We start from the raw sequence: 22,925 nt of genomic DNA on the forward strand, positions 1-22,925 counted from the left end.
GTGTTTAAAAGGGAGGCTGAGAAAATGAATCAGGATTCCCCAGGTAAGAATGCCATAGGAGGTCCAGGCAGGGCTGTGGACTCTAGCTGGGCAATTAAATGTAGCCCAGTGGTACTGAAATGAAAGAGTCCATGAGATAGCAAGGCAGATAAAACTTTTATTGTTGCTCTTATACTAAGAAATTGATGAAAGAATCTGAAAAATTTCAAGCTTCATAACATAAGCTGATTCATGACATTCAAAAATATGCATTATCACTTTGAATTCTGATTAAAAACAGGCATGATTTTCTCATAAAATGTTCCAAAATCATCTTCTAACAAACCCCACCTCACTGGATTCCTCTGCTCTGTAAATTAGCATCAATTTTCAATTTGCATTTCTTTTCAGTTATTAAGAAACACTTGAATTATAATGCCTATAAGCATATATGTTTTGATAACATCCACTTTCTTCCAAAATATTCCCTCTTTGTGATTTAGAAAATGGAAATCAAAACAATTAATGTTACTCTGGTGCTTTCTCAATGGTCGATTTTTTAAAAAAATTTTTGCTATCTAGCCCCTGGATGTCTCTTACCAATATTTTGCTCCCCAAATTCACATTGTTTAAAGTCTTCTTCAAACTTTCTTAAAATGCATTATAGATTCTCCTTTTTACCTATTTTTTGATTGGTATTGATCTAGAATATTGTAAGTAAGAAAATGCCAATAAGCTCTTAGATAGTCATTTTAGAGTTCTTTTTTTTTTACTTCCCTCCCTGCAAAATCCTTAAAACTAACTGATAGGTTTTATTGAAATGTATCAGGCACTCAGTATTCATCAGTTCCTCTCTTATTCTGCACTACCTTCCTAATCCCTTTTCACATGCATACATCAGAACAACAGGATTGCATGAAATGAGCCTAATTTGGAACTGATCAAAACGCTGGGTATAAATTACAAAAGTTGTTGAAGAATGCTTTATTCACTCTCAGAATGAAAATATTTGATGGCAGGGTGAGGAGAAGTAGGAAATCTGGTAGAAGAAAAATATGATGGAAATGCTAGTTATTACTGTATTTATTAGCACCCCAATCTCACCTTTGCCAAGACCCCAAGTCTCATTACCAGTGCTATGGTGGCTGAAATGCTGCACACCTACGTAAATTCATTTTTGCACAACTTCGTTTTTATAATGAAAAGAGTAGAAAATTAGGAGGCACTAATCCGTAAAATGTGTATCTAATGTCCTCTAGCTGAGAGCTACATGAAGGAGGAATTACTTTTACTTTTTGAGAATCCCAAATGAGTTGCAGGATCTAAACAAAAAATAGAGCAGGAACAACTTACATGCTTGAAAGCCTCTTTGACAAACAACAACCAAGAAACATGCACTCTGTGCACATCACTAACAGATAAGAAAGACAGCTGTGGGGCTGGCCCCCTCCCTGCCTTCAGAATGAGGCTGCCAAGGGAAGCGCTCTCCTGCAGATGGCTCCCACTGCTCAGGTGGACACGCAGCTGTGCGGGCATCACCATAGGCACGGCAGTAAATCAGATACAGCATCTCTCCTGGAAGAAAGCCAAGTTGCCCTTAAAGATGTTAGAGACAGCTCCCTGGTAGCCCAGAGAAAAAAGATCTGTTTCAATAATTTCCATGAACACTACTCAAAGCCGGTATTTTTTGGCAGAATAGGCTGGCTGTTCGAGGAACTTCCTGCTGAAGTTATAGAGGAAAAATAAAAGTCCTACACTCATTTCTCCAGACTCTGATGCTGTTAGAAAACAGATTTGGGGCCATGATTCATACAGTGAGATCTGTTTGGACTTTCACTTTCTTCTCCTTTCTTCCCTGCCTTCCCTTGCAAAGCAAACGATCCCCAAATCTGTAGTTTGTCACAGAAGACACAGTAAATTAAAGCAAGATTTCAGGATAATCCACAGTATAATCTGTAGTGTTCATCTGATGGAATCAATGGTCTGTGGGGCAGAATAGATTCCTAGGTGACTCTTAATCGTGAGCCATCTATCTAGTTAACATTGATGTGTAAGAGGAGAACATCAGGGCCAAATTATTGGTTGGAAAATCATAGACTTTACTGGCTGACAAGTCCATTTTGCAATACAAGGTAACATATTAACAGGTTTCCAGGAATTAGGATGTGGACACCTTTGCAGGGCCGTTATGCAGCCCATCACAGGTACTGAGCGCAAGTATTCGCACAAATAGGCATGCAGCAGATTTCAGCCCCTGCCTTTTCTCCTACCAGAATTGGAGGCAAGGTGGACCGAATTGCTCTTTTCCTTAATTTACAACCACCTTGAACATTCCTCTCAGAGGTCCAAAAACAAATGCTGGAAGGATCCTCTAAGATTAAAATGGAGAAGCCTTAAAAGCCGTAAGAAAAGCAGAAGTCTTATACTTACAGTGTATATTTGTTTTCTTCTTTGAAGAGCATTTTAGGGTCTGGCGTGTTTTGTGTATCCCAGTTACTTTTAGAACGCATCTGGAAGGAAACCAAGTTATGCAGCCAGTTGTAGTGTAAAACCGTCATGAGTGAAGAGGAATTTTTTCACTCAATGTTTCCTGAAACTAGTTGCAAAAAGCTATTTGGACTTCTCAGAATCAGAGAATCATCTTAGTTTTAGAGTTCATGAGAATCTGGGCCTTGAATACGAGGGAGTTGGAACTGCTAGGTATATTCAGCCTCTGATTTAATATTCTTTCAAATTACTCTGACATCATAATCATTTATCTTCAAGGAAAGCAGAGGGAGGCCAAATAGTTTCACTTTTACTCTATTTTAATGGTAAATTCCTATCCTTTTGCTGATGTCCGCTATAAAGTGACCATTCATACTGCCATCACGTGCAATGAACCAACTAAATCAAAATATTTTTCATAGGGGAGAAGCCTAGGAAAGTGAAAGAAGCAGGATGCTGGACTCCTCATGCTGGGATATTTTTGGATGGCTTTCTTCAAGGATCAGTTTAAAGCTAACTTCTACAACAAAGTTTTCTTCAACGAGGCAGAAAATACACAGAACCCACTCATACTTAGCAAAACTGCTCAGCTGATTGCATCTGACTTAGCTGTACAAAATATGGATGATGCATGATTTATTAACTCATTTGTGCATTACTTCATCAAAGATCATTCGCAAGCTTACTATTTTTTAATTCACTCATTTAATCATTCCTTCTTCCATCTTCTCAACAATCAATTTGTATATTCATAAATTCACTCATTCAAAATACACCAAGAACCTTATGTATGCTCATATTGTGTTGGGTCTTGGGGATGCAAAGATTAATTAAAGACATGTATATTCTAGCAACTCATCTCTTGTTCGATCCATCAGTCAGAAAACTCTGAGAAGAGGACACAGGAAAAGAGTGTTTTGTTGGTGATCCACTGATGATCACCTTAAATATAGGCTGGTAAACTGTGATAACAGAGAGACTAATTTTATCACTGGCAATCTGACTTCAGACTAAGTATGTAGGGCTGCCTCCTCAACTATTGCATCTTTGTTCATCAGTACCAGGCTTAGTGGAGAGTTTGTGATCAAAATCTATATCATGTGTACTAATCTGTATTAATAACTACATATGTTGCTGGCTCCAGAAAAAGATGGATTCTTCCCAGCCAACTTGTTTTTATCCTGGTCAAAGTCACTAGAGAAGACATTGTATCACATCATCTCATACTTCATTGGCTAACCAAGTGTGAACTCTACTCTGGTTTGAAAATAGGAGTACATGAATTTCTCTGGGCTCCTGAGCAAGCTCTGAGTAACTGTCACTAAAATAACACATGCTCCAGCTTTGTGTTCTCAAGGTCAGTGTTCACCCTAGTGCCCTAGGGCTAGGAGAGCCTGGTCTTGGGCCCTTCTCATCAGGACTGACGCCAGCCGTTTGTCTTCTTGAGCCGTGCATCACTCCTATCCCAACCTACCCTCTCTCTCTATGGAGTTTTTCTGCTGTTCCTCTGTACTCAGATTAAGCCATGAAATTTCTTCTTTCCTCAAATAGTTTCACTTTCTTTTCCTTGCTCTTCTCTTGAGAAGCCTGTTTTTTCCTTTCCTCTCATTCTTTCAGTGTTCCTGGAGAAGAGCAGAAGTAACAATATAATTTTTAAATGGTTGATTTATCATTCTCCTTCCTGCCCCCACATGCACTTGGTCATCTAAAAGCTTGATAAAGTCAAGAGAATTACCTTTCGTAGTTTTATATCTCCCATCGCTCTGACCCTAATGTTGAATTGATGAATGTTTGGAAGCTTTTATAATATCTGGTCAGATACTTCCATGGCAGTGAACCATTGATTACATTATGGAGTTTCTAGTTCCCCTAAAACTCCATCTCTAATGCTAGAGTGCCCCTCCCCACTCACTTTACTCCTCAGTTCCTCTTATTTACAGGAAATACTTGAACTTCTGTGTGAAGTTATTAGTGGATTTTAACAATAGGGTGTGGTAAAAGGTATGTTCTTGAGGATAAGAGGTTGTAATCCTAGTTTTAGAAATAAGAAAGTAGACAGGAGCACAATGAAAAGAAATGAGAACCCAAAACAAAACAAAAAAACTGAATTCCTAGGAATATTGCATGGATTCTATATAAAACAAATCCCAGACACTTCTAACTACTTCATGCAAACTAACTAATTTAGTTATACTAACAGATTTATAATGTAGGTATCATATTTCCATTGGGACATTGAGACACAGAGGTTAAGTAACTGTCCATGGTCACATGGCAAGTGTGAACACAGGATTAGGACTCAGGTATCTGACCATGGACACCATGTTCTAGACCATTAGGCAATATGGCCATAGAGAGAGAAAATGGGATATTAGGATTATTATGGCCACGTATAGATAGATTTGGTATGAGAATGGGTGTCTCTGTGAGTTATAGGAAGGTAGGTTATGGGAGAATGGGTGCTGGTATAAATTCTGCTTTGTGTTTTTTACAAAGATAGCATTCAGAAAACACTTAGTTCTAAATGTTTGAATATCTGATCCAGAAAAAAACAGAAATGAATGATTGACTTCCAGTGATCTTGGTTTTGAGACTTTGACACCACTCCTGACTTGGGGGTGGATGTGATAATGAGACCATCCATTCCATTTGGAAAACCTGTAATTAGGATGGAGGACAAATTGGTCCTAAGAATTCCAAGTTAGAAATATTTATTATGGTCAATTTTAGCCTTAAAATCACTGACTTTTAAGTCTGGACAAATAGATTTACCCAGAAAAGAGAGTAGCTGTTTTCAAGTGAGGTGCAAGGTAATAGATAACAACAAACAGAAAGAAGTGATTGCTAAGGCATTTCTCACCAGTTTCTGCAAATTAAGTGTGTGTGTGTATTTGTGTATGTGTGTGTGTGTGTGTGTGTGTGTACACATGCCATTCATCTGGAACAATTGTCTGAGTTTGGGGTTCTGCTCTGGAAGCTAAGGAATTTGTTGAGTTTTGGAATTCCTTTTATGTGGAAGGAATCCAGTTCCTGAGAATTGTTGACGATGGACACACACTCTGCCTGGAAAGACCGTAACAAAGATTCCATTTTCGGTTTGCTTAATTAAGTCTTCATGGAAGCCCAGATGCAGTGTTTTCTATGAGAGTATGACAAGAGCGTCTTGGCTCAAGACATAAGCAGTTAGCATAAAGTTGTCTTTAATAAATGTAAGTGCATTTTCCCAGGGCACATAACTTTCTAACCAGTCTTCAATGTTTTCTTCTTTGGGGATTCAGATACTGTTTTCCTTCCTTTGTGTCCCAGTAGCACTTTCTACCATAGAAATGCCCTGAAAACAGAAACTATGCTACAGTCATTTTTATGTTATTGGTGATGGATGGAAAGATGGCTCAGTGTATAGATGCCTGAATGAATGATACATGAGCAGTGTGCTTTTGTCTAGATTTGGAATGAAATCAGGATCTTTTTGTTAGATTCAGCAGCCCCATGTTTCCATTTTAGATATATATTAATTTTGAAAACATGGTCTATAGATACTGTTGGGAAAGGAAAAATATTTGAGTGTTCTATTTCCTAAGTGATCAGGAGAGTTGTTCATTAGGAGCCACTGTAATGACAGTCGGAGTGGATTGTAGTGGGTACAGAGAAAATTGAAATAGAATTCCATTTCATCATTGTTTATTGTGTTTCATTGTTTTGTTTCATTTTGTTTCTTTTTAAATTAATACTCTATCACTTTCCTACTCAGAATTGTCCAATGGCTTCCCATGGATCTATAATAAGATCCTAACTCCTTAGGCTGGCCTAGAAAGCCACACTCACTCTGGTTCCTGTCCATATCACTGGACTTTTCTCAGTCCATGTCCTTCTAAGCTCTATGATTTCTCTTTACAGTTTCTGCACTTGCGCTGCCTGGAAGTCTTTCTCACCTTCGCTTACCTGAATCCTTCTCCAGCTTTAGGTCCCAACTTAATTAATTCCTCAGGGATGCTTTCCTGGAGTGTTTTTCAAATTAATCCCCCAGTCACTCAGTATCACAGCAACTTATTTTAATTCTATGCATAAATCTCAACATGTTGGAGATGCCACATATTCTCATTCAAGCTGTGCCTGTCTGAGCTGCAGCCATCTACTAGGTCTGATGCTAAAGAAGCTGTCGGAAGGGCAATCTCCAGCCACAGCTGGTCTCTATCTCAGGTGTTCCTGTGATTCCCATGGAACAAAGAGCCTCATCTTCTGTGCCTTTACAGAATTCCCAACTTCATGGAATCCCTGTATTTTTTTACAGAGCAACAGATAAAACACTTATTCCTTGATCACAATCTGTAATTATCTTGTTATCTGTATGCTTTTAAAGTCTCTATCTCCCCACAAGAATGTCAGTTCCATGACGGCATGAACTGTTGTACTTACTGGCATAACCTTCAAACCAGTGCCTGGCACAGAGTAGATATCCTATAAATACTTGCTAAATAAATTATCTATGTGGTTAGATGAGCTGGATAATTACGTTTTTAAAATCTATTTGAACCTATTTGATGATTCTATATAGTATTATCCCCATTTTACAGGTGAAGAAACAGCATTAGAAGGATTGAATAGTTTTTTTTTCAGGTGGCAAGGTAATAAATTACACAATTAGAATGTGGACTAACTCTAATATGGACTCTTTTATCATAGTCTTACAAAATAAATTGGTGGATCAAACTGCTTTTCATCTTTAAAAGGCTATGGTGGAATGCTTAAGAGCAAAGACTATGAAGCCAGAAAACCATGCTTCAAATCCTCCACATTTCTGTTATGTGACCTTTTCCTTGATTTTCTAATATCTAAAATAAGAATCATAAATTCTGTCTAATACCCCGGATGGTTTGAAGATTGACTCACTGAATATGTCTAAAACACTGACACCAGTGCTTGGCACAAGCTTGATTTTTCTAGGTTAATCTCAGGTCATGAGAAGCAGCCCATACTTAGAAGATACTGCCTGTGGGTTATCATCATTATTATTATCATTGTATTATATATTTATAGATGATCAATATCTTTCTAATAACTAGATATTATTATTAATAAACTATGTTTCAATATTTTATATGTAAAATACTTATCATTATATAGGGCAACATATAGATGTATCCACATTATCGAGTGAATGATTGTCGACCATGAGTACAGGTGTTCCATTTTCTGACATATGTGGCCTATGCGAGTGTTGTGAATGTTTGTCATTGTTCTTTTTAACCAGGAAAAAAATTCTTACTGAAATTAAAAGTTATATTATTTATACTTGGAGACTACCTTGGAGATTACTTCAGACAATTCTCTTATTTTTTAGGTAAAGGGCCCTCTTGACAACAGTGGTGTTATTTAAACTCACACAGGCAACAAATTCTTGAGCCAGAACATCAGGCGAGGGGGCCTGACTCCTGTTCCGGTGCTTTGGAGACTCACCATGCCACAGCAGTGCCAGCACATCATTGTCGATGGAGAAGGTCTTCCTTGTTAAAATGTGCACGACATCACCTCGATGCAGGGTGGAAACCAGCAAGTGCTCCTCAAGAGCCCTACGTTCTATTCTCCATCAGTAAAATTATAATGATTCCATAGCAAGAAAGGGGAATGCCTGATTTTTCTAGGTTAATCTCAGGTCATGAGAAGCAGCCCATACTTAGAAGAAATTCAGGATATTGAAGGATACGAGATAGATTTTAAGTAGTGTGCCTTCTCTGATGCCTCTGAAACCGTAATTAGTGGCCTGAAGCTACTGGCCACAGCAGTCTAGGTCTTCCTACAGCCAACAGCTGTCTTCCTTTCTTAGGAAGAGCTATATAAGGCTTGCAAACCACATGAATTTCCTTTGAAGCAGCTAGAACTTATGTCAATATCATCTTTTATCTTTCTTTCCCTTCAAAGAATCAAGGGAATCAGAGAATCAAGGTAAGCTTCTGGTGTTACTATTTCCCAGACGACTTTCTGGAACTCTTCAACAGGGAACCGGATTCGGACAATCGCAATGTGGTTTTCCCCCGGGGATCTCTCCATAATGTCTTCAGGCTGTGTGGACGGTGGACGAAAGCCAAGCAGTGCTCTCACCTTTGTCCTGTGTTTTCAGGAGTTGAAGATCCATGTCACCCTTATGAACATATAAATATTGCTTGCTCATCTTCTCTCCCTGTGGCATATTGAAGAGCTCATAGACACAAAGAGACAAACTACCCCTCTCCATTTCCAGAACTCTAAAAACCATTCTACTTTCATATAAAAACTTCCAAAGTTTCTCTTGCACTTAAAGTGAGTCTTTGGTGTGAGAATGTTTTTGTTGTTGAAAATGCAAATCAGTTTAGAAATGGACTTTAATCAGAATTTTTGGTTGTATCCAACAAAAGAATTATTCAGGTTTATGGGAGAAAAAGTAGTATTGGAAAGAATGCACAAGAAAGCTTAGGAATGTGGTTCAGTCCATGTGCACACCCACAGAAAGATAATAATGGCTCACATGGATAATGCCAGTCAAGACTTTCCTATGTGCCAGATAATATTCTATGCACATTAACTCATTTAACCCTTGAACTGGTATTATGGGATAATGATTATTTTTCTCTCTATTTTATAGATGAAGAAACTGAGACAAAGTTGTTAAAGCTTTTATCCAAGGACATTCATTATTAGATGGTAGAGATGATACAGCAGTAAAAAGTATGCCATAAGCACATCCTTAGGCTGCCCCTCACGCTCTGCCACTCTCCACACGGTGCTTCTCTCACCACTGTCTTTATTGCCACAGGACACTGGCCATTAGCCTGCTACTTTGCATCACTTGTTCCAGATTCAAATCTTGGGTATGGATATCTCCTGTGCATGTCCTGTCTCTTAGGAGATTAAGAAGCAAGTGTCCAGCCTTTGATGCAAAAAGGTATGTCTCTCAAAACTAAGAAAGATGTTCAGATGCTAAGCAGCCAAAAAAGCATGACACTCCCTTCTCTCTATTGCAGTAACTGCTAATAACCTTGGATCAAAGTCCTACCTAAAGACTCCCATGCAATTTAGTAAAATTGCAACTGTGGGTAACATTAATTGATTACAAATGTAAATGACCTTGTTTTTGAAAGATGCTGTTTTGAATTCTAACCTAAGCACAAATAATTTATAATCAGTGAAAAGAAAAACTGAAGAGAATAATTGTATGCTTTGAATAAGTTCTTTAAAAACTGTTGAGAGCTAATACTATGGGACTTTGACTTTAATTCATAGCAATTTCTTCCAACATAAACTTGAAAGTGAGATAATGCAAGAAGCAAATGGAGAAAAAGGGCTGAGAGAAAGAGCGAACAACTGAGATTTCTCCTGCAGAATGCTTTTGACATGGTCCAGTTACTGCGTCACGACTCCATGTTTCTTAATCTTGGCAGTAGAATAAAGTCCTCTGCAGAAGGACTTTTTTCAAGTCCAAAAACATGACACTTCAGAGCTCCAACCATAACTTCTCTTTTTATGTTATGGGATTTACAGTGTTTGCAGATGGAAGTAATTTAATACCGTGGTGATCTTTCATCTAGCCTGTTTCCTTTCAATGACCTTATGTTTACTATAAGAAAACACCAACAAGGTGTCTGATTTCTTCATGGAAAAATGGCAACTATTTAAAACAAAAGGATTTTGTCCGACAGAATCATAAATCTTTCACTGTTTCTGTAATTTAACAAAAAAAGACTCATTTGTTCTGTGAGGAGTGTTTGCCTGCGAGACAAAGCTAATTTTACTTTCTCATAAAAAATGCATTTTTTAAGGTGGGGGAAGATTGCAGTAGAATAAAAAAGTCACTGTTCTATCTATGGCAGGAGAATCAAGTTTTTTAATTTCCATGGCTTTGCCTCAAACTGTCCAGAAGTTCTCATTTTGAAAGAAACCCCCAGCATCCTTCCTGACATTTCCCAGGATGCTTTGAAAATAATAGCAGGTTCTTTGTGCCCTTCACACATCTCTGCTTTAGTATGTGCAGTTCCTGCTGATTTTAAAGCTTATTCTGCACCCCAGAAGGCAGACTCTTCTTGGAATGAGAGAAGCTTTTGGTAACCACAGTAACACACCTTTCCAAGGAATCTTACATTGACATTTAATAGGTCAGTCATAAATAATGGAATGAAATCTTTCAGCAGATACCAGAAGCTACAACTGGACATTCAGAAAATGGGTAACAACTGCCTTTAAGGTGATGAGATGCAAGATGCCCTCTATATAGGAGGCAATTACTCCAATAAGAGAGAGAACCTGAATCTGGAGTGTCCATTCTGTTTGCACCATAGATTAGGGAGATGAAAATGCCAACTATTCTTATGAATGCAATGCTACAACCAAAGACATATTATAGACTCTAAAGTGTAGATTTAACCTCTGTGTAAGAGAAACTCATGCAGAAATTATTTATAGATATGTTTTCATGATATTGAGGGGGTCCTTGAACAGGGTGAAATACATATTTTAAATAGCAATTATGTATTGAGTATCTAATGGATGCGCAAGTGTTCTTATCCTCGTAATAGGAAACAAAGCACACGGGAGACACAGACAAGGAAGAAACAATGTGTAAGCAGGTGCTTAAAGGTTGACTAGGAAATAGTTAGGTGAAAAATGGGAAAGTAAGGAGAGGATCCAGGCAGACAAAACAGCTCAGGCAAGGAATGAGATGCAGATAAATCATGGTGTATTTGAGAAATGAAATTGCTTCAGTATGTTGATCTCTAGCCAAAATACATATTCATTCAACATTTCAAAAAGTCTATTTTTTGTTCCTATGATACATCAGGAAGTGCTCCAGGTGGATAAGGTACCATCATCAGCAAAGGAGAGAGAGAAAATTTCTTGTCTTTGTGGAGCCTGTCACAGAATTCATCTTCATTGTCTCCTCTTCCCTCCTCTCATATTCTTATTTTATAAGGAAAAAGGAAGTGATTGTATTGCAACATCAACCACTATGAAACTATTGTCTGAAGGTTTTGGGGTGGTAGCAAATTATCCACATTTAATTTGTCTCAAAGGATGTGTAGCATCAGTAAAAGTTAATAAGGCACCTAAAATATGCCATGTACGGTTGTGAACCCAGGCAGTAAAATAATGAACTTGATCTATAGATTCAATGCAATCCCAATCAAAATCCTAGCAAGTTATTTTTCAGATACTGACAAGCTGATTTTAAAGTTTCTATGAAGAGTTTCCAGAATGTCCAACATAACACTGAAGAACAAAATCAGAGGACTGACACTATAAAACTTCAAGACTTACTATGAAACTATAGAATTCTAAGCAATGTGGTAGGGTGAAAAAATAAACAAAGAGATGAATGAAAAAAAAAATAGAGCCCAGAAATACACTCACACAAACATAGATAACTATCTTTGATAAAGGAGCAAAGGCAATGCAATGGAGAAAAGACAGAGTAAAACAATTGGACATCCACATGTGAAAAAATTAATCTAGGCATCGATCTTACACCTTTCACAAAATTTAACTCGAATGGATCATAGATCTAAATGCAAAATGAAAAACTATAAACTTCTAGAAGATGACATAGGAAAAAATCTAGGTGACCTTATATTTGGTGATGACTTTTAGGTAAAACACGAAAAGCGTGATCCATGAAAGAGAAAGACACTTAGTTTGACTTCATTAAAATAAAAACCTTCTGCAAAAGGTAATTAAGAGAATGGAAGGATGAGCCAAAAGGTAGTAGAAAGATTTTCCAAAATACATTGTCTGATAAAGGGCCATTATAAAAAGTGTACAGAGAACTCTTAATACTCAACAAGAAGACAAACAGCCCAGTTAAAAAATGAGCAAAATATCTGAACAGATACTTCATCCAAGAAGATATACAGATGACAAATATACGAAAGATGTTTAACAGCATGTGTCATTAGGGAATTGCCAATTAAAACAAATGAGATACCACTATACACCTATTAGAATGTTGAAAATCTAAAACATTGACATCACCAAATGCTGACAAGGATATGGGGCAATAGGAGCAATCATTCATTGTTGGTGGAAATGCCATTTTGGAGGACAATTTGATAGTTTCTTATAAAATTAAACTTACCTTTATGAAATAATCCAGCAATTGCACTCCTTAGCATTTACAAACAAATGAGCTACAAACTTAAAACCACACTAAAACCTGCACATGTATGTTTACAGAAGCTTTATTCCTGATTGCCCAAATCTGGAATAAACCAAGTTATCCTTCAATAGGTGAATGGATAAACTTGTATATCCAACAGTGGAATATGATTCAACAATAAGAAGAAATGAGCTATCGAGCCACAAAACCATAGAGAGAAAACTTAAATGCATATTGCTGAGTGAAAGAAGCCAATCTAAAATATCTACATAATGTATGATTTCAGCTATATGGCATCCTGGAAAAGGAAAAACAATGGAGATAGTAAAAGATCGGTGGCTGCCATGGGTTCAAGGGTGAGGAGAAGAGATGCCTGGTGTAGTAGAGGGGTTTTTAGACAGTGAAACTCTTCTGTATGGTAGTGTAATGGTGGTACATGTCATTAAATATTTGTCCAAACCCAGAGAATGTATGACTCAAAGAATTCAGATTGAACCCTAATATAAACTACGGACTTCGGTTGATAATCGGGTGTCGGTGTTGTTTCATTAATGGTGATTGTTGATGGTGGGAGAGGCTGTGTGTGTAGGAGCTGGAGGTAGGTATAGGTGTGAACTCTGTGATTTCCTCAATTTTCTGTGAACATAAAACTGCTCTAAGAAACAAAAGTTTATTAAATAAAAAAAGATGAATAAAGAATTGTCCTTGATCTTACCTCCTGGTGACCATGAGTACTTTACTTATCTATCATCTCTCTCTCTCTCTCTCTCTCTCTCTCTCTCTGTGTGTGTGTGTGTGTGTGACTCTCTCTCTCTATTTATCCAAATAGCCTTTATACCTACCTCTCTACCATCTATGGATCTCTTCATCTGTCTAAAAGTATGAACTGTATTCTAATAAAGGAATAAAGGATATTCTATGTGAACGTAGGAAGCATAGGTCAAGATTAATTTCCCTGTGATTAAGTGGGTAAATCCAACACTAAGTAGAAGAAGTAACATTTGTATTGGACCATGAAGGAGAAATAGAAGCCCACCAGATTAAAAATAGTGGAAAGCAGAGAAATATCCTTAAGCAAGATGAGGAGACATACTGGAGAGTGCAACTGGAACATACTGATTATTAGTCTGGAGCCAGACGGTAAAAGGCCCTCTCAATTCTGTTCACTGAGTGCCTAGTCCATACTGGCACTATCTCAGGCCCAATCTCAGCCTCAAGACAGGTATTGTTAGCTTGATTTTACTAAAGAGGACACTGCTAGCAGAAACACATGAACTGGGCTGAGTCTCAAGGCTAGCAATCTTTCCTTTGGTGAGGACTTTGGTGAGCCCAGTGGGGCTGACGAAAGCAAAGGCTGGGGTCAGCTCTTCAGAGGAGATCATCCTAGGGTGCTTTTCCAGACACCTGTAGAATTGCTCTCCATGCCCTTATTCCAACACACCAAGCAATGTCCAGGCCTCCCCTTGAACTAAAATGCCATCTCTATATGTCACTGTTAATGTGACACTTATTCCCCAGATATTGAAGGACTGAAAATAAACAGAATATCAAGTCATATAGGCAATAATCAAATTGAAGAATTTGATATAGCAGTGGTAAAGTAAAAACTTGTACCTTAGAAAAATCACTCCTGCAATTGTGCGTGTGTGTGTGTGTGTTGGGGGAATAGACTTGGCAAAGAAGTCACACAGGAGAGGACTTGTGGTAGCTAAGTGTAAAGACAGGGAGAAGAAATGAGAAGCACCCCTTCCTCTGAACACCACCCCATCCCTTGGGAGCAGTTGTAAGGATGGTTATCCTCACCATTCAGAGGATGGATAGGTGTTTGGTTATCTCATCAGGTGGCATTGGTACCTTCGAAGCATTCATTTGGTAAGCGTTTTCTGTGTGTCACACATTCACTCAAATTTTTATAAATGAATGAGATGGAACAAAACCTAGACTCTAAGTAGTTCAGGTGATTCAATGATGAATAGTAACAAAACAGAAACACAACTTCCTGACTCAAGACTTAGTTATTCTTAGACACTAACCCGTGATGTTGGATCAATTTAGAAGTATTTTGGTGGTTGACATTTTTTGCTGAACATTTCATCTGGTATTACTTATTTCAGGAGATTTTGCTGAAATTATTCCAATTATAGGATTCTTTGATTGTGTGTACACACACACACACACACACACACACTCACACATTCAATGAATAATTCAGAAAACATTTACTTGGACTCAGAATGAAATGCTTGCCTCCTTCACTGGCTTGTGAGTTTTAGCAGCACAAACACAATGTATAAATAGCTTGTAGTATCTGGTGTATATTAATGTTTAATAAATATTTGTTGCATAAATTACTGTCCCCTTACAAAACAGTGTCCTAGAAGCTATGTAGATGTTAACCAACAATAGCCTATGGTTACTGTCTTTTGACATCAGTGGAGAACACAAAGCAGGCAAAATACAGGAGTTATAATTTATCACTCTGTCCAAGAGATCCCACCTGAGTATCTCGATGACAGTGTTGTCACTTTTCCCAGCCTAGAGACTTTCTCTCATCTGGCTTCTTTCTGTCCCTGTTTCCCTTGTAAACTATTTTTCTTTTCTTTTTTTCTTTCATAACTTGATGTAGCATCAGCTCCAGCTGCCCTCTACAAATCACCTCTAACCTTCATTTCTTGTGTTCCCTCTTGCTTACTACACTCTTGGCTCAATGCATGTGGCCCTTGGAGGCTTGTCCTTCTAATCCCCTGGATTTTAAACTATTCTCTTGGGCAACTGGGATTTTTCAAATTGGTTGGGATATAAAGATGTCCAGACAGCTCCACTGCATGGGGCTTAATAATACAAATGTGTTCATTTTATTTATAAATACGTGGCTTTGTCACTGAGATCCCTGAGAGAAAAATATTTATACAGTTATGTCTAGTTTTTAGTAAGAAATAATTTTATGTCTACTTAAGGTAAGAGTTTTTTAAAGAACTCATAGTCTGATTCTTAGTTTTAAAATGCTTTCAGCAAACTTTTAGTCATATATGACTATTGTTTCTTGTTTTAATACTACTGCTAATTTTGTGACTAAGACAAATGGCTTGGATTTTATGGAAGTTATTTTAAAGTTGCTCATTATTTGTTAAGAAGACCTAACTTTTTATTTAGCATATAATTATTCAAATTACCAAGTGAAATGGATAGATATGATTAATGGGACCTTTATGAGAGCTGTTTCTTTCTATGAAAATACCAGAAATACAAAGAGTTTAGTCTATTACTGATTTAGGAAACATCTTCCAAGGATATAAATTATTTGGATAAGATAACATGCATTCGTTTTTTCTCTGGGAAGCCAGACCACTTTGCACAGAAAACAGATTCTATGGCCATCAGCCCGTAGAAGCTCCGTGGGCCTCTCTGGCAGGGCATCAAGGAGTTTGATCCTTGGTCTAATTAGGCATACCCCCTCTGGGACCCTGCTTAGAAGTCAAAGTTAAGGTTTGCCTTGTTTCCTCACAGCAATAGGGAAATCCACTTCAATTCAGCAGCATTCCCTTGATTTGGACACATTTGGGGACTTGGAAGCATAGCAGAACAAGCTCATGGGTTACCGTCTGGAGCTGCCAGTTAGCAGAATTGGCAGGCACCCCTCATAAGTTTTTGGTCTGAAAAGCCTGCTTCCCTCGCACGAGGAAGAACAGAACCATATGGCTCAAGCCCCAGGTGGCTCTCCTCCACGACTTGTGGTTTCCCTAAAACTTATTCCCCAAGCTTGAGGCTTGCCAGCAATTCTGTGATGGCAAGCATACAGTCTGGTTTGTAGCTGGTGGGGAAGATAGACATTTTATTCAATCCCAAAGACATGGGTGGTGTGCCTACTATGTGTCAGATAGCCTCCCCATGAAGGAGGAGATGAAAATGCCATTGTCCCTACCTTTAAGTAGCTTGCCGTTTTATGGCTTATTCTGTGTCACTGTTGATCTACTCTTCATCATACAAATGGAAGGGAAATTAGGCAGAAATACTCTGATATGACAGCATTATAGAAAATTAGAAACAACATCAAATCTGGAGCCAGGTTTCTGTTTGACCCGTGGTTCGACCACTTATGAGTTATGTGCAAAATAATTAACTAATTAAATACTTTTTGAACACTGTATATATTTTGTTCACATTGCTAAGTTTTAATGATGCTAATGTGATTAAGATGTGATCGCTATGTGAGATGTTTATGCTTAGACCGTCTGAATTTTTTTCGTATCTATTGAAAATATCATTTAATAATTACTGCCCATTCAATCTCATTAAGCTATTTTTGAGTATAAAATTTGATAATATACATGAAAAATGATAATCATAAAAGTTTGTACAAAAAGATATGGTAGATTTATGTAGTTTATTATGCTTAAGTAAATTTCAAATTGCTTAACGGTAATAAACAGTATCCAAACTAGTTTATTCTGGTATAAAAGAAAAAAAACACCTCTTTGAACATTTAGACCATTGTTTCTTCCCTTACAACAGGGGTTTTGAAAGTGTGGCCCTGGAGCAGCAGCATTTGCAGCCTCTAGGAACTTAGTAGAAATTCTAATTTTGGGGCCCATCCCAGAGTTAGTGACTAGAAATTCTGAGGATGGGGTTCAGCAATCTGTGTATTAGCTAGCCTTCCACATGAACCTCAGAAAACCTATCTGAACAGAGAACCACTGTTATAGACTGTGTTGTCTTTCCCCACCTAAACCATCAAGCTTTTCCAAGGTTAATCCCATTTAGGCCAGTAAAAGATGTCTTCAGGGCTGGAGTTTGGGTATGAAAAAAGGTGGAGGTTTAAGGGAAGTCTAATTCATACAGATGATTGCTTCACGTTGTTCCATCTTTTTGTGATCAACAAATTTATCCATTGGCCATTTACTGGTCACCTATTATGTACCATGTTTTACACTCAATTCTTTTTCATAACTCTTCGTTGCCCATTAGCTCTGCCTTATTCAAATGACATAATACATTAAAAATAATTTATTTAAACATATTCTGACATTATTTTTAAGAGCTGGGAGATAACTTGGTTCATTTTCTACTTACTTTGAGATCCATTTCCTTTTTATTTTTCTGTTTTTTATTGCCTTTTCCTTCAATAAAGAGCCAGAGAAGACAATGGGGGTAGTATGTTGATGCATTTTCCTTGTGTACATGAAGTCTTTATTGAGAAATCTCCCTGGGAAGCCTGTATTTGTTTTACTGCAATTCCACAATAACCTGGTGACCTTGAAGAGGCAATTCTAGCTTGAAAGCTGAAACATCTCACTGCCTGCCAAAAGCAAGAGGGACCTGCCCTTTGGGATTTGGGGAGATTTTATGTATTTGGAGGAACATTCCCTTGATTATATTGTCCTCAGAGACCAGAACCAAGGCATTCAGAAACAGCTGTGTGGTGGGAAGCTGCTAAGGGTAGTTTCTTCATGTTCAGTTATGTGGCCCCATGCAATCCTTTCTGAGAGGAAGCCGTCAGAGCAGTGGTTAAAACATGGAAGCTGAGCTTCAAGTGTTCCTTTTGTTTACAGCCCTTTGTCATTTCAACACACACTCTACTAGGAAGTTAGCATGGGGAAAATAAATCGAAGTCTTACTCTGTGCAGTTTCCTCTTTCTCTGTATCTCTATATACTATCTGCTTTCCCTCTCCTAAATTTTCAGTGATTTTTTGGGGATCACAATCCAGTGAAGTTGACACACACCATAGTGAGCCTGGCCTAAAAGGTTTCCCTCCATGATATCAGGTTCATAGAATGGCCATTTATAAATAAACGTTAAGGAATTGCTTCCCATTTCTAGGGAAATCAGCTGGAGAAGGTAATGATTAATGCAGAAAAACATAAATATAGTCAACATCTTATATCATTGTCAATGAAGGCAGAAGCTATTTTACTACAGGGCAAAGGGATTATAGCCTTTTGGCTGCCCTTAAAGTCACAGAACAGGAAGGGTAATAGAAACACAGAGAGTTTCAGTCTCATCTGAAAACGAGAGTAACAAAAGCTCATTAGGTACCATTCTAAGCATTTTTAAACTATCTTCAAACTCAATGTATGTCACAACCCTGTGATGGCTTGATGGTTAATTTGGGTCAACTTGACTGGGCCATAGGCTGCTCAGATATTTGACCAAACATTATTCTGGGGGTGTCTCTTAGGGTGTTTTTGGATGAGATTAATATCTGAATTGGTAGACTGAGTAAATCAGATTGCCCTTCCTGATGTGAGTAGGTCTCATACAATTAGTTGAAGACTTAAACAGAACAAAAAGATTGAGGAAGGGAGAACTCCTGTCTGATGTTTTGATCTGGGCCATTGGTCTGTTCTGGCCTTTGGATTCAGACTGGAACACTGGCTATTTTGGGGGGTCTTTAACCTGCCGGCTTTCATAGCGGAATTTACACCATTAGCTTGTCTGGTTCTCAGGCCTTCAAACTCAGGTTGGTGCTATGTGCTGGCCCTCCTGGGCATCCAGCTTGCCAACTGCAAATCATGGGACTTGTCAGCCTCCGTAACTAAGTGAGCCAATTCCTTATAATAAATCTCTCTCATTCTCTTTCTCTCCACATACACACACCTTATTAATACTGTTTCTCTGGCTAATTCAAACCCTATGTCATAGGTAATATTCATACATCCATTTTACTCAGAGGGAAACACACATTAAAAAGTCAGGTAATTTTCAGCGATGGTTTAAAAGTTTGTCCATAAATTCTTTGATACTCCCCTCCCAAGAGATGAAGCTTAATTCCTTACCCTTTGAGTTTGGGCTGGACTTAGTGATTCATTTCTGATGAATAATACATGGCAGATAGGATGAGATTTTTCTGTCAAGACTAAGTTATAGAAACACTATGACTTCTGTCTTAAACTTTCTCTGTCTGTCTCTCCCTCTCTGATCACTCGCTCTAGGAAAGCCAGTTACCGTGCCAATGAGCAGCTCCATGAAACAGCCCGTAAAGTGAGGGATTAAAACCTTCAGCCATGCACCACAGGAGTGAGCTTGCATTCTTGGGCTTCTTCAGATGATTCCAGTCTCATGAGAGATCCTGAACCAAAATCAGCCATTTAAGCCTCTCCCAGATGCCCTCCCTTCATAAATGGTGTGTGGTAATGGTTTTCTTTTTTTAAGATGCTAAATTTGGGACAGTGTGTCACATGGCAAGAGATAACAATTACATTGCCGAAGCTCACACGGTTCTCAAATGTCAGAACCAGGATCCCAAGCCAGAAAGTGTTCTCCATAGTCCATGTTTTTAATTGTACCTTCTGTTGCCTGTCTTAATGACACAGTATCAGAGACCACAGAACCTATCATTACTGTCCCTGCCCCAAAATAGCCCTGATAAAAGAGGAGGTCGAGGCCTTCATAGCTCACTTAAAACAGTTCCTTTCATGGATTCTCTTTATAATACAATAAATCAAAGTAACGGGATTTTATTTTCTTCTTTGTCAATGAACCAGAGATGTTCTTCTCAAACTTCACTGAACAGATTAGATTGAGGCTCAACTGTACCCTAGACCAAGAGACTGCCTGAAACAGGGTTGAATTCTTGTCATTCTTATTTTCTCATTTAAAAAATAATATTTTGTGGGACACGCTCTGACTAAATTGAGGCCTCTACTTAATTGGAATCTAATTTAAAAACTTCCTAATATCTTTTTCAAAGAGTAAAGTCAGGGTGACACACTGGTGCCCACTTCCCCAGAGATGCTTCTTATGATAGTCTAATAAGCTTCATGATGGATTGAGGTGCCCTAAACATGCCTTGCTTCTCATGTCCAGCCTTTGCACAGGCTATGCTCACTGCCTAGAAAGCCCTTCACCCCTGGCACTCTACTGATCTACCTTAAATCCAACTGTGGCCCTTACATTCCTCAAGACTCAGCTAGTAGTCAGTGCCTTCTAAGATTCCTTCATGGGACCATTTTACCCACCACCACACCTTGGGTTCCAAAAGCAGTATAGATCCATGATGCAGATTAAAAGCATCTGTTCTGGAAGCAAAATCATACTGATTTCAGTCAAGCTTGTGGTATGTAGGAGCTGTGTGTCCTTGCATAAGTGTCCCAAAGGCACTAAGCCTTGACCTTCTCTCTATCCAATGGAGATATAATCATTGTGAGGATAAAAAGACTATATAATTGAGAATGGTGCCTGGCATATAAAAAGTTCTAAAAAAATTAGGATTATTTGCATTAAATTTTTGTATTTGTAAATTATTTTAATTCAATACCTAATAAATTAGCTATTATTTATATTGTGTCAAGTAGGTACGAAAATGCCTGCAAATTTTTCAAGTACTTTATGTTTTGAAATAGGTGCATTTTGAATGAATGGATGTAACTTTAGTATTTTTGTCTTTACAGTCGTGATGGCTGATGCTGAGGCAGGGAGATAAATTCTCGTTCATTTTTCCTCATTGTCACGTCATTGAAAACATATTCCCAAATGAATTCTCTACATTTTCTATCTGATCATCTTGCCAAATTTTTAAGTCTTACACCTTGAGTCATAATGACCCTCAACCCTTTCTTCTGCTCTTTTTAAAATTATTTTGCAAATATTTCCTGCTACACCTTTTACTTTTACTCCCTTTTCTTCATTCCCAGGGCATCCGAGTTAATCCAGCATTCATTTCCTCTGGTTTTCTACCTACAGCCACCTCTGGTGATTCAGAGCTTTACCTGCCTTTGGTCTTTTCATCTCCATCTACTATTCCCCATGTAAATATATTTATTCCTCCCCAAATAGCTCTTATCATATTACTCCCTGCTAAAAATAATTTACTGGCTGCCCAAGTCTTAAAAATGGGAAATTTCATGTATTTGTCACAGGCTGTAGTGAAGACACATTGACTATTTTTACCTTATTCATTTACTTTCCTCTATTGAAACCTTATGGTGCTTATTTCCACTCTATACCCCATGCTTTCCAATCTCTAGGCTTTTAACCAGTCTCTTTCTTTTTCCTAGAAAGCCCTCTTGCCCCAGCTTTGCCTGTGGAAAGAAAGTTGTCTTGCAATGACTATCTCGAATGTCACTTTCTCTATAAAATCTTTCCTTATTCCTCACCCTTTCCCTAGGTCCAGGCATTGCAATTTCTCCTAGTTCGTATCAATGTGGCCCTTTGCTGACAAAATTTCTCTTACGTTTTATGTAATGGTATTTATGTAATTTTGTCTCCTTCCCTTGCAAATGTAAACTTACTTTTATTTTAGCCACCTTGATAATAATCTTTCTTCTGAAATTAAGAACCATGCTTTGCATCAGATAAAGACTCAGACCTCTAATTGTATTATATAACCAGTTAAAATTCCAGGTAATGCAGGTATGATTAGAATTATGTAAATACAGTTTAAAATAAAATGAAATCATTTCCCACAGATTTTTGGTAAGTGACAAACACTGCTGCTGTTTAGGCATCTCTAGCATAAATATCGTTTACTTACATATCATTACAATGTAGATAAATTGTCTTTGTGTAAATGTTTGGAATCGAAAATTCTGTCTGTCTGCCTTCCAATTACTGGAAGCCCAAAATTAGCCATCTCAAGATAGACTTCTAACAAGATACTTCCCTGTAATGATAATTGCTTGTGGTCCTCAAACTGACTTATTCACTAGCTTTTCAATTTGGAAATCATTTCTTTTTAGGACCTGAAAAATTTTTACACTGCCTGGGGAGTTGGGCTGATGCCTTTAATTGGAAAAAGGCCAAGATATTCAACATACACTGATTTGTGGTAGTTGTGATGGGGCAGGAATTAGGTAGGGAGAAAGTATGGGTTGGAGAAGGGTGAAATTAGTCACTTTTTACCTTTCTTAGGCTATTTTCTGAGTCTGGGGGGGAAAGGAAAGCAAATAATTCTGATTTGTATTCGCTAAACACAGGATGCTGGGTGGACTCAATGGGTATGCTACCATGATTGCTAGCCAGCCTAGAAAGTATTCTCTGCAGAGCTACGTGAAATTTAAAACTGTTCGAATGAGGAACAAATGATACTAAGGAAGTAAATATTTCTCAAATATGTATTGTTAATTATTTTTAAAAATTAGGGTTTACTTCCACATTTGATCCAATAATTCTTAACCTTAATAAAAACGGCATGTTGCAGAATTCCCACCAGAAAGTTGAGAGGTATCTGGAACACAGAAGACAGGTTTGGCTCACAACACAAAAAGCCCTTGACTCCCAGAGGCAATATTTTTCTTTGAAAATTATTAAGCCCTTCACATTTTGCTAATAAATCTGCTTGAAATAAAAATGTGAATTGAGAAGTCCATGCCACTGCTAGCTACAAACTAAAAGTGATGCCT

Source organism: Manis javanica, chromosome 5 (assembly GCF_040802235.1).
Source record: "Manis javanica isolate MJ-LG chromosome 5, MJ_LKY, whole genome shotgun sequence".
In the NCBI taxonomy this organism is placed as follows: domain Eukaryota; kingdom Metazoa; phylum Chordata; class Mammalia; order Pholidota; family Manidae; genus Manis; species Manis javanica.